Source organism: Pyrus communis, chromosome 12 (assembly GCF_963583255.1).
Source record: "Pyrus communis chromosome 12, drPyrComm1.1, whole genome shotgun sequence".
Lineage (NCBI taxonomy): Eukaryota > Viridiplantae > Streptophyta > Magnoliopsida > Rosales > Rosaceae > Pyrus > Pyrus communis.
In genome coordinates, this window is record NC_084814.1 from 21,038,062 (window position 1) to 21,050,996 (window position 12,935).

At 35.5% G+C, this 12,935-nt stretch overlaps 1 pseudogene; it reads left to right on the plus strand.

Annotated features, from left to right (window-relative positions):
• The first annotated feature begins 9,412 nt into the window (after nt 1-9,412).
• LOC137709738 (disease resistance protein RPM1-like) lies at nt 9,413-12,685 on the plus strand (annotated as a pseudogene).
• Nucleotides 12,686-12,935: the final 250 nt, after the last annotated feature.

A 12,935-nucleotide genomic window follows, 5' to 3' on the forward strand; every position in this document is an offset into this window, starting at 1 on the left:
AGTGTTCTAAATCCCAACATATTAAAGCAAGGAAATAGTTTTATGATCTAATTTATTGCATCATGCTACAAGCCTACAACCAAACGCGAAGAGAGCCTACACCTATTTTGGGTGCAGAACATTTGATCTCTGGAATATGAGGCCTATGGGACTCAAATGCAGTAGTGCTTCGATTCGGGAAGACTACCGTTAAAAAGTGAGGTTTGGGTGACGGGGAAATTGAACACAGCAGGATTTCGTGGGCATTGGGTGAATGCTGTTAAAAGTTCATTTCATATATCCAAGAATATGTTACTCTACATTCTCACTACTATCTTTCTATGATCTCCAAGCGTGTTTTTTTTGGCCATTCTCTTTTCAATTTCATATGGTTCCTATCATGTCCCTAAATTTTTGGTTCCTACGTTCTCACAAAAAGATATGGAAACGGAGGGTGGAGTCTAAACATCACCCTATATAGAAAAAACTCTAACATATCAGCTAAAATCAACAGATTTCGTCAATATTTCTAACATATCGGTTAAATATCGAAGAAACTCTTATATTTCATTTGAACCAGCGTTTGATATTCCCTAAAATTTTATTTTAAATTTTCATAATTTCCATAAAAAAAAAAATCGATATTAATATCAATATCGATATTTCCACAAATTTACATATTATTATTTCTACCAGTAACGATATTTTAAACAATGCTCACTACAACATGCAAACCTAACCTAATTAAGCCCAGCTCAATTGTGCCTCGTGTCGTGCTCATGCTGGCTCATTTAATAAACAAGATGGGCCGACCCATCCCATATTTGAAACCTTTAGCCCAGTGCACCCCACAACAAGAATCTAATTCTGCTTGTGTCGTGCTTGCTATGCTAGATGCTGCTTTTTTTTTCTTTTTTTTTTAATTGAAAATACATATTTAATATACCTCTACTAATTAATAAAACACTCATTGTCAACCAAAATTGTATAAAATTACCAGTTTAACCCTCTAATTAAAACACAACATGAATAAGAAATATGGGGCAGAAATGTAATTTCACATAACCAAATTTTGCTAATTTTTTTTTCAAAATCTCACCTACATGTAATTATAACATATCTCTAAAAAAAATAAAAAATAAAAAATAAAAACTTCTCACTCACACGTTTTCTATCACTCCCTTCCTCTCTCCTATTTCAAAAACAAAAATAAAAAAATTTCTCACACATTTTGTGTGCACCCATATGCTAGTCTATATAATCTAAACCACATACTAATGAAACTTTGCGTCAATTAAAATCCCATAAAATTAACATTCTATCCCTTTAATCAAAACTGAATATAAAAAAGAAATATGGCCATTAATACAATCAAACAAACCAAATATTGCTATTTTTTTGTAAAGCCTCACCCACACACGCATATCTCTAAAATTTTAAAAAAAAAAAAAAAAAAAGCTCTCTCCCCTCTCTCTCCACTCCCACGTTCTCTATCTTCCTCCCTCCTTCCATTTTAAAAACAAATGTTCACACGCACATATACTAGTAATATTATTATGCAAAGAGGCTTAATCAACATCTTTTTCAAAATGACAATCATAACCCTATTTTTTCTATTTTAACCTTACTTTTAATACATAATATTTACAATATAAAGATAAAATTATAATTATTATTATTATTATTATACATCAGATATAAAAAAAAAATGCCCACGTTCGGAGAAATTGCCCAACCATTGTCCGATTTTTGTAACTTTTTTTTTTTATTTTATTTTATAAAACTAACCTCACTTTTTAATAAAAAAACAAAAAACAAAATAAAATGACCACCTATGTGATTGAAGACATCTGAAAGAGCGGTCAAGAAATTTGATCAAGGAAGAAAGGAATAGATCCCTAAACGTTTGAATTCCACGAATTAAAGAATTGGTAAAGACGTTGAGCTACTTGGAGTCTAAAATTTGGGAAGGAATAAGAATACCACTTTCGTAGAAGCTTGGAAGTCGAATCATGTTCACAACACGAAAATAAGACATAGCCTTCTTTTCTCAGTTGATATTCCTCGAAGAAAATTATTGGTTGGAAATGTTATTTGGATATTGATATAGAATTATTATGAACGATAAATGTGTCATGCATACTAAAATTATTGAAAAGTATCAATGCAAATGAATAACTATGATCATTCATTGGAGTCGACAATTAGGAAAGTATGAGATTCATAGAAACATGAAACTAAAAGCAGTCAAGAGACTCTCGAAGCACCAAGATCTATGTTCAGCCCAAAGTCACGAAATAAGGGAGCGAAGCCCTTTCAGTTAAAGTCCGATAAAATGACCAAATTGTGTTTCAAAATTGCAGACTGAGAGTTAAAAAAAAAAGACTAATGAAAAGAGAAATTTAGTTATCTGTTAGCTGGATTAACATTATAGAATGAAGAGCAATCATTACATTCATGTACTATTATTGCTCCCGATGAATTAAATGCATTGTGATTATTACCTTATTGAACTAGTAGCTTATCCATGACAGGTATTGAATTAGAGACTTGAAAAGTACTTGATTTTACCGGTGTTGAAATAGAGACTTGATAAATAGTTGATTTTTTTTTTTTAAGTGTAAATTTAAAAATGTTAAAGAAACTCTCTTAAAGTAGGACTTCTCATGAACTTTCCGTCACATCATCTTTTTTCATAGTATTTTATAACGTAATAAGAGAATTATGCTAAAATCATAATGTGTTGGATTGTCCCTAAAGAATTCTATTTTTAAAATAGTATCTTTAACATTTATCATAAACTTTTGTAATGTAATTCCAGTGTGCTTGAGTGATTTTCTAAAACCTTGGGATGTAAAATAAGAGCTTTCTTTTTCTTTTCTTTTTTCCTTTTTTTTTTTTTGTCGAGTCGGATAAATGATCCATGTGGTTATAAAGTATTCGGAAGATAGCCCCGTGCTAAAAAAACTCGGATTTAAACCTGTGGTGTACTCCGTTAGCAAATTTAATCCAAAAATGATTTTTCTGTTAACTATATGTTAATACATAGATAAAATTGTACTTTGACATGTGCAATTCTTCTTCCTAGTCATAATATAATCGAAGCTACATTTTTCGGGTCTACTCTCCGCCTAGGTAACGATGGCATTTGCAGAGTCTGAGACCGAACCCATGATTAAGAAAACATTTTTCATAATTCATCATACATATAAAGTTAACGAAATAACAAATATTAACATACACAAATGGCAGTGATCATGCAAATTACTTATTCATCTCAAAAATTATCAAATGGGCAATCGAACGTAAGAAAGGATTAACTTACGACAACTTCGGCATCTTTTGAGTTAAGAACAGCAAGAACAGCTCCAAGTATCACCTTCCACTTGTCAGTTCTCAACTGATTAGCCCAAAGCCTGTTATTGAAACTCCCTCTAACCCTCTCCCCCAAAAACCCAGAATCACCACTGCAGAAACCATTTGGTCTTCTCAAATGGGTGTTTTTCAAAGCCACACAGTAAGAATCCATTCCTGTTGCTTGCCAACTCTAATAGAATTCTAACCGATCAGAAATTGAAAACTCAGATAGCAGTTAAACCAAAATTCCAGTAAAAATATCAAAGTACAATTTTACCCTTGTATTAATAGATCGTTAACGACAAAATCATTTTTGGATTAAATTTACTAACAAAATATACTATAAGAGTTTAAATTCGAATTTTTAAATTTAATAGGACCCCGACCCCACCTCGTTAATTATTGTCAGCTTGCAAAGTACATCCTACAGGACTTGGACTCAGGAGAGGATCCAAGTCCCATCCTACGTGGTTTCAGTTTCACGGTTTCCAAAAGTATTGGTCTTTGTCAAAAAGTATGGGTAAAGGTCAAAAGTTATAATCTTTTTCTTGGTAGGAATCATTAGTTTGAGCCTGCTTATTCCTAACTTGGAATGTGAGTTTTGGTATTTTAACTTGCTTCTAAGTTGTGGTTATCAGTTTGAGCATGATTATTCTTAACTTTAACGTGAGTTTTTGTATTTTTCACTTGCTTTTCGTCGTGGTCACCAGTTTGAGCTTGATTATTCTTAATTTTAATGTGGGTTTTTGCATTTTACTTGCTTCACCGTCGTGATCAAATGAAAATGAATAAAATGTTTGTGAGATTGACGTGAAGGGGTACAGACATATTTTTGAGAGTGAACTTTAGTGTCTTCGTCTCATATTTGATATTTTCATTGAGTTCATTGACAAGGGAGTATCATTGCAACTCTTTTTGTGAGCTTCCAAGTGCCCCCAAGTATGTTATTCTGCACTCTTATTGCCATATGCAATATCCTTCTAGAAATTATCTGGAAAAAAGTATTGCTTATGAGCTGTATCTGATTTTTTGTTTCACTTGTTGTTTCTTATTATATATGTCACTTAGGTTCGAGTATTCAGCCTTGAAAACAAGATTTCAATTTCGATTTCGGCTTCAACAATATTTGCTAGCATAAAAAGGGGTAAGTTATTGACCGTTAAGTTGAATTTGGTTGCAAGTCTAATCAATATTATTTGGCGTTTTATTTATAATAAAAGCAAGCAAATGGGTCATGTTTATCATGTTTTTTATTTTGGTTTTATGTTATACCCATTATCTTAATAGGTCGTGTTGTGTCAAACATGTTGTCTTAACGAATTCTTAGCAGATGACCTGATAACTATTAAATTCGTTAAACGGTCGTGTCATTTCATGTTCAGTTAATAGGCCATGCAAGAATTTAATATACCAAATATCTAGATATGGGAAACCATATCTTATCAGGTTCTTAACGGGCTACCCGATAATGACCCGCATCGTTAACGAATCACGCTAAACTCTAATCGGGTGGCAAACAAAGGCGTCTAGACGGGCTAGGGGAGGGGGGCTAGCCTTTGGCCCAGGTGGTTTTTTTTTTTTTAATTTTACTTAAATTTAGGGAATTGTTATTGGTAGTAAAAATCTAATTGTACACTCTAGAGTCTAAACTTTCAAAAAAAAAAAAAAAAAAAAAAAAAAAAACCACTTTTATGAAAAGTACACAACTAGATTTTTGGAGTACGAATAATATTACCTAAATTTATTATATAACATATAAATAAATGTTTACTTATACTTAAAAACATACATAATTGTATGTACATAAATTGCAAAAATAAAATGACATATAAATTATAAAATATTAGAACATATTAAAAATATAGGAAACAAGCATATAATGTGTCACATCCTGTCCCAAATTTAAACATATTTTACTCTCTGACATTGGAAAATTACAAAAACTTCCCTTAGGGGCTAAGTGGAAATTTGGGTCCTTGTCACTCTTTGTCCCTTTTCACGTCTTTCTAGATAGTACGTGTCTTTACAAACACATGAGCATGAGCGAAGTGTAAATCGAACAATTTATGGAAATTTCCCAAATTAGGAGCAAAATATTAATTTTGCACCCTCACGAATCCATGGCTTGTTTATCGAGATAACAATGGATTGTCAATATTGTAGGCTGCAAACTCTAATATTGAGAACCTATTCGTTGATTTCTTTAAGCAAGCAAGTAGGCTCGTCTCCGTTAGTATTTATTTAATTAGGCATCATGCATAATTAATTATTTTTTAGGGTTGACCAAAGACATGCACACACATATTCTCGTAATGCTCGTCACTACGTTTAAGTTACGACGAAGATTTTATGAAACTCAGAACATCAAGGGCATTATTGTAATTCTACTCTTATCTATGCATTACCAATTATTTAAGGGTAAATTACATAATACACTCTCAAGTTGAGGTCTATTACAACCCCATACAATATCTTTAAAACATTTCACTTTCATACCTCACATACTATTTTATTTCAAAATAAAACATCCGTTAGATTTTTCATCTATTGGTCTATTAAATGCTGACGTGGCTGCCACGTGACAAAAGTATAATTTTTTATACGTTAAAAATATTATAATATGAACCCTATTAAATGATGTGGCTGCTCTCATTCTCATTCATCCGCCTTAATCTCTCTCTCAACTCTCGTCATCTCTCCATTCCCTGTGTTTACAGAGAAGCCGAGCACCAGAGAACGGCCACCCCACCAGACCACCAAACCTCTCATCTCTCTCTCACACTCTTTCAATGTCATGCTCATTCTCTTAAAACACTCAAACTCTCTCATTCTCATTCATCTGCCTTAATTCTCTATCTCCCTCACTGTCTAGCTCTCTCTCTCAACTCTCGTCATCGCTCCCTTCTCTGTGTTTACAGAGAAGCCGAGCACCAGAGAACGGCCACCCCACCAGATCACCAAACCTCTCATCTCTCTCTCACACTCTCTGTCGACCTTATCTCTACGCACGCTGCACAGAAACGCAGCAGGAACACCACCATCATTCCCCATTTTTTACGGCTGGCGTTACCAACCTCGCCACCATGGAAGGTTTTACTAGCCACCAAGGCCAGAAATGAGAGCAGAGCTCTTAAGCGTGACTTCGACCCGAGTTACTCTGAGCTCTATTCGAATCCGAGAATATTCCGGTGAGGGACTGACTTCCCAAGTCGCCGCCCTGTGGCAGTGTGTACAGCGGTGCGTGAAGGAACCCAGGGTCCCTCCTTAAGCTTTTCAACGTGCCGAGTTCAAATCGCCCTCCGTTTTCCTAAATTCAATTATTTTAATATATTTTCTTCAATGACCGTACTTTGTACAATATTTGAATTTACGATCGTAATTAATATTTACATAAGTGGTTTCGTAATTGGGTGAAGCGTATCTCAAGGACTTCCAAAAACCTGCAAGGCGGTTTTGACTCGACGAATGGACTATGAGTGGGTTTTTTGGTTTTTCTGAGTATTATATATATATGTATGTATGTATGGTCTAAGTTTCACAAACATGGGCACGGACATGGACAAGGCGACACGTTATACGACAATACAGCGACACGATAAATCTTAAAAAATAGGATACGGACACGATTAGGACATATTAAAATGTAACACGAAAAGGGTAGATAATCGTAATTTGCTACCAATTGTGCCATTTTAAAAAAAATTAAAAAATAATAAAATAAAATAATTATGTTCATCAGTGAATTCGTCATACATATTAACTAAAATAACACAAACATAATAACAAGTATAATAAGTAAAACAAGAAAGATATATTTATGCCCAATAACAAATTTTAAAAATAAGCCTAACATCATTTATAAATAAAGAGGGTGAGTGGAACATCAACCACTCACCTCCAATTAAAATAGAACGCAACTGGAGTAGAGGCTGTAGAGAAGGGACAAGGATTGTCTGCCTTCTGGGTCTTTTTGTTTATGTGGTCACGGTTAAGTCATCTCAACATTTTATATTACTATTCATTTTTGTCTTATTATCTTTATAATAAAAATAATATAAAATATTGACGTGGCTTAACCGTGACCACACAAAACAGGAGGGCACCGAAAGTGGAAGGGCAGACAATCCTTGTCCGTAAAGAAGGGGCTGCATAGGTTGCTTCGAAAGAGAGGAAGAGTGGGAGAAGAGAAGTGGAGGGAAGGCGCAAATTAGAGAATCAAGTTAGGTTAGGTCAGGTTGCCTTTAGGCTTTAGTTTTTGTATTTCTAAATTGCCCCAAATGTTTCAATGTTTCCAAAACTCACTCAAACTATTTTTCAAATTTACAAAAATGCCTTTACCGTGTCTTGACCATGTCAAACCCATGTTGGGGGCGTGTTGGGGGCATGTTGGAGTGTCCCTGCAACCTAGTATATGGTTTTCTTCGATAATTGTTTGTGCATATATGTGACATGTCATGTTTAGTTTTACAAATAGACTTTTCGTATACTTCAATTTTATAATAGTATTCGTAAGCATAAACTTGTGACATGACATCCTTACATCTTATCTGTTCATTATTACATGTTTGCACAGTGTCTCTTAGTTATTTGTATTGTCCTGGGTCTAGGACCAGCTTCACATGTATGTTCATGTGTACTATTGATATTCGCTTTGGATCCAAAGTTAGGTGTTAGCCTATCCCTAGGTTAGATTTTGGACTCGTAGTGATGTGCTTAGCGCCAGCTTTATGTGATGTAGTACTACAATGTAAAATCTACGCCCAGCCTGTTCCATTGTCAGAATATCTCTACAATAGACTTATGTGGCTACATATTAATGAGCTGTGACTTATGCTTGTTTTACAGCAAGGGTGTTGCACGTTTTCAAAACTTTTTATAGTCCTACTCATCCTTATTTTTTGCCCCTCCAAGATTTTAGTGTCAGAGCTTGTGTGACGACGAGGATTGTTGGCTAGAGTTGACATGTAGGAGGATTTCTCCTTTCGATATAAATGTTCTTACTCTATCTTTTACTAAATTTAGTTATGCTCTGACATTATTTGTGTGAAAAGGGTTCAACGCCCCTCACATGGACACTCTAGAATTAGTTACTCTATTTTTAAATTAGTCCACACTTTCCACATCATTATCACTTTATGGCTTTGTCACCTTCTAGGAATCGGCCTGTATAGCTTGATTCGGTTGTCCAGGTGGACATTTCGGATAGGGGTGTATCATAATGAGTGCTCATCCAAGTAGTCAACAAGTCTATTACAATTTATTAAAAAATAAAATGCAAAATGAAAGTGTTCAACAAGTCTATTACAATTTATTGAAAAAATAAAATGCAACCTAAAAGTTATTTATTTTCTATGTAAGTGAGAGTCATGACTTCGACGGGTCTAGGCGGACGCCTAGGTAGGTCTAGACGCCCTTTCTTAATTTTCAAATACTTAGGAATTAATTTGGGCGGCGGACAACCGCGTAGCTCCTAGACGGTGGTAGGTGGGGATTTTCAGAACTATAAATAACGTGTTAACCCAAAACCTATTATTTTCATATCGTTTCCTATCCAATTAACGGGTCGTGCAAAATATTTTTAGGCCTTTGTGTAGAGTTCAATCTGCCATCTTCTTTTCGACGTGTGCACTTTCACTTAACAACAATTTTGTGGAACTTGTCAACTGCCACCTACAAAGAATTGGGACTTTTTGTTATCCTTGACACTGACAAAAAAACCAAGACATTTGGTGGAAGAATTAGATTGAACGAGATCGAATATTATCAAACATATTCTTGAACCAAATTCTTTAATTCTGTGTTCTTGGAAAAAAGACTCGAGAAAGTAGTTTTTGGACTAAGTTAGGCCCTTCGTTAAACTAAATGGAAGCTAAGAACAGAAATTTAAATTTCTTGAGTACTAGACAATGTACCTTATTTAGATCTTGATTTCTTTTGGTTTGTGGTTTCATTTTGAAAACTAAGCACATAGTTGTAAAATACAAAAAGTTATCCATTGCTTTCTTTTTTCTTTTTCTGTTGTTTTGAAACTTGTCTATTCTGTAGATAGATTGCATACCAAGTATCGAAGGCCAAAATGGAGTCAGCTGCATCACTATTGATTGGGAAAATTGCGGCCATTCTTGAGAACGAAGCATCTTCCGTAGCGGCAGTTCGAGATGAAGTTGATGAGCTTAAGCTGGAGCTCATAAGCATGAAATCTTTCTTAATAGATGCTAACGACAAGGAACTACGAACAGAAGGAGAGAAAACGTGGGTTACAAGCGTCAGAGATTTGACCTGCGATGCGGAAAATGTCATTGATGAGTTCCTGTATCACATATATGACCGGCAAACTGCGGCTCCATTTGCAAAATGGCTCCACAAAACCATTTACTTTCCAAAGAATCTTTGGTTTAGGCATGGAATAGCCAAAAAATTACAGAAAATCACAAAAAAGATCAAAGCCATTCCAGAGAGGAAGCCATTCCAGAGAGGAATGAGAGATATGGTGTCTCTACAATAGAAGGAACAGTTTCGGATAGTGTTCCCAGATGGGTGAAGAACAAAGCCGAGTCTTCTCTTTATATTATGGAAGACGAACTAATCGGGATTGAAGACAAGAAGCAAACGTTAATGGGATTGTTGATGAATGGAGAGGAAAATGAAATGGTTGTGTCTGTGGTCGGGATGGGAGGATCAGGCAAGACAACTATTGTTGCCAATACCTTCAACAACGTAAACATAAAGCGACATTTTGACTGTTATGCATGGATCACTGTTTCTCAAACTTACATGATCGAAGACTTATTCAAAAATCTGATCAAGCAATTCCATGAAGGAAGAAAGGAAGAGGTGCCTGCACATTTGAATTCCATGAGTTATAAAGAATTGTTAGAGATGTTGTCGACATACTTGAAACCTAAAAGGTACCTAGTTGTATTGGATGACGTGTGGGATATTAAACTTTGGCAAGAAATAAGGATACCACTTCTTAATAGACATCATGGAAGTCGAATCATGCTTACAACTCGAAAGAAAGGCATAGCTTTCTATTCTTTTGAAGTTGAAAGTCGTCCTTTTGAAATTGAACCCTTGGAAAACGATGAAGCTTGGGAGCTCTTTAGCAGGAAAGCATTCTCAACTTACGATAATAAATCTTGTCCACCAGAGCTTGAATCCTTAGCGTGGAAACTTGTGGAAAAGTGTGAAGGTCTACCTCTGGCTTTGGTAACTTTAGGTGGTCTAATGTCTTCCAAGAGGTCATCATCGGAATGGAGAAGCGTATATAACAGCTTAAATTGGCACTTGACTAACCATCATATGCTAGAACCAATGAGCAGCATCTTGTTGCTTAGTTTCAACAATTTGCCGAACCGGTTGAAGCCCTGTTTCCTATATTGTGCCCTTTTCCCAGAAGATTATCTCATCAGAAGAAAAAGGTTGATCAAGTTGTGGATAGCTGAAGGGCTTGTTGAACCAATTGATGGGGTCACACCAGAAGAAGTTGCAGAAGGCTATCTTGTGGAACTTATTGTTCGTAGCATGCTACAAGTTGAAATGAATGAAGCTGGAGGACTAAGAGCATGTAAAATGCATGATCTTGTGCGTGAGCTTGCTTTGTCGACAGCAAAAAAGGAAAAGTTTGGTGCTACATATGTTGGCAGAGAAATAGTAGATAAAGCTGAAATCCGCCGATTGTCAATTCAAACAACTGAAAGAGAAATTAATTCTTGCACAGGTATGTCAGAGCTTCGCTCCTTTCTTGTCTTTGGCGCGTTAAAGAAATTGCCTTCTGGATTCAAGTTGTTGAGAGTTCTAGATTTGGAGGATGCTCCAATTGATACATTTCCAGATGAACTAGTGTACTTGTTCAACTTAAGATATTTAAGTTTGAGGGGAACTTTAATTGAGGAGCTTCCAGAATCCATCGGACGGCTTCGCAACCTTCAAACCTTGAATATCCGTGACAGTAAGATAAAGGCACTTCCGAAAGCAATCTCCAAGTTAGTAAACCTACGCCATCTAAACATGGATCATTGCACTGATGATCTTTATGGTTTTGTGTATCTCAAAGGGACAAAAGCAGCATCCGATCTAAGTAAATTACAGAAACTGCAAGTTTTGCATTCTGTTGAATCAGAAGGAAAGATTGTTAAAGGCATCAGGAATATGACCCAACTTAGAACCCTCGGTATTACAAATGTGAAAGCAAGTGACGAGATGGAACTATGTGACTCCCTTCAAAGGTTAAAGCTCCTTCACCATTTGTATTTAATGGCAAGTGATGAAGAGGAGTTTCTTCGAGTTAATGCACTACCTTCGCCTCCTCCAGACCTTCAAAATGTTAATTTGACCGGAAAACTAGAAAAGGTACCTCCTTGGTTTGGTTCACTCCATAACGTGACACGTATGTATCTAAATTGGTCTAGACTTGAAGAAGATGTGCTACCTCACATTCAAGCATTGCCGAATCTTGAATGGCTTGAGCTATTTAATGCATATGTTGGCGAAAAATTGTGTTTCTCCAGAGGCTTCATAAAGCTTAAGCATTTGGTGTTTGGCAGCTTCCCGGTATTGAATAGTATAGCTATAGAGAAAGGGGCGATGCCAAATCTCCAGGTCTTACACATTGGGAACTGCCCGGAGTTAAAGGCATTGCCGCAGGGCATTGAGTTCCTTGCTAACGTAGAACGCTTGAATCTGGATTTTGTTCCAACGCAACTTATAGATTCCGTAAAAGGAGGCATGGATCATCCAAAGGTACAACATATTCCTGAAATCCACCTGTTTTATGAGAGAGAAAATATGTGGTGTCATGAAAGCTTTTCTGGCATTCACTCTCGTAAAAGGTATGCACACTTTTATCCTTATATAAAAATTTGATTAATGCTAGACTTACCATATTTTTTGTATCACATTTGTACCACTTCTTTTACAGAGGTAGGACTCATCGACATATGTGGATCTCATTTCTATTAGAGATATGGAACAAATGTGGTTTGAAAAATATGATAAAAGTAGTATTTTTGTATAAAAAAAAAATTCCGCAACATAATCATTTGAAATATTACGTTAGAAAGTTAAAAGGTTGATGATTTTCATACTCCTTTTTTTTTTTTTTTTCTTGTGCACTCCTCTTGTTTTTGTTCGTTAGTGTTTTTTATTTATTCAATTGTTAGGCTACGAAAGGGAGGAAGTAGTGCATCGGAGTGTAAAAATCATTTTCCCTTATAATTTGCATGTCCAATCTTATACAGAAGTCTGCAAAGACATAAAATATGCATGCATTGAGATTTTATTCGGTAACTGTGTTTCTTTTGTTTTGTAATATCCTTTTTGTAGAATCAAGCATCAGAAGCACTTGTGAGACTGCAGTGAGTTCTCCTTTGTGCCAGTTGATTTTGCGGTGAATGTCAACTTTCGTTATAATAACAGAGCTAACTATATACGTGTTGAGTCATTCACCCTGCAAGGAAGAATCCGTCCGTAGTTTGTGTGTTGTGTGAAGTTGCAAACATTGGTCGATCTTGGTTTCTTATTTGCCCTTTGTGAAATTGAATAATGCCCAAGATTCTATTTGTGTAACTGAAACTTATATTATTGATTGCTTACGTGTG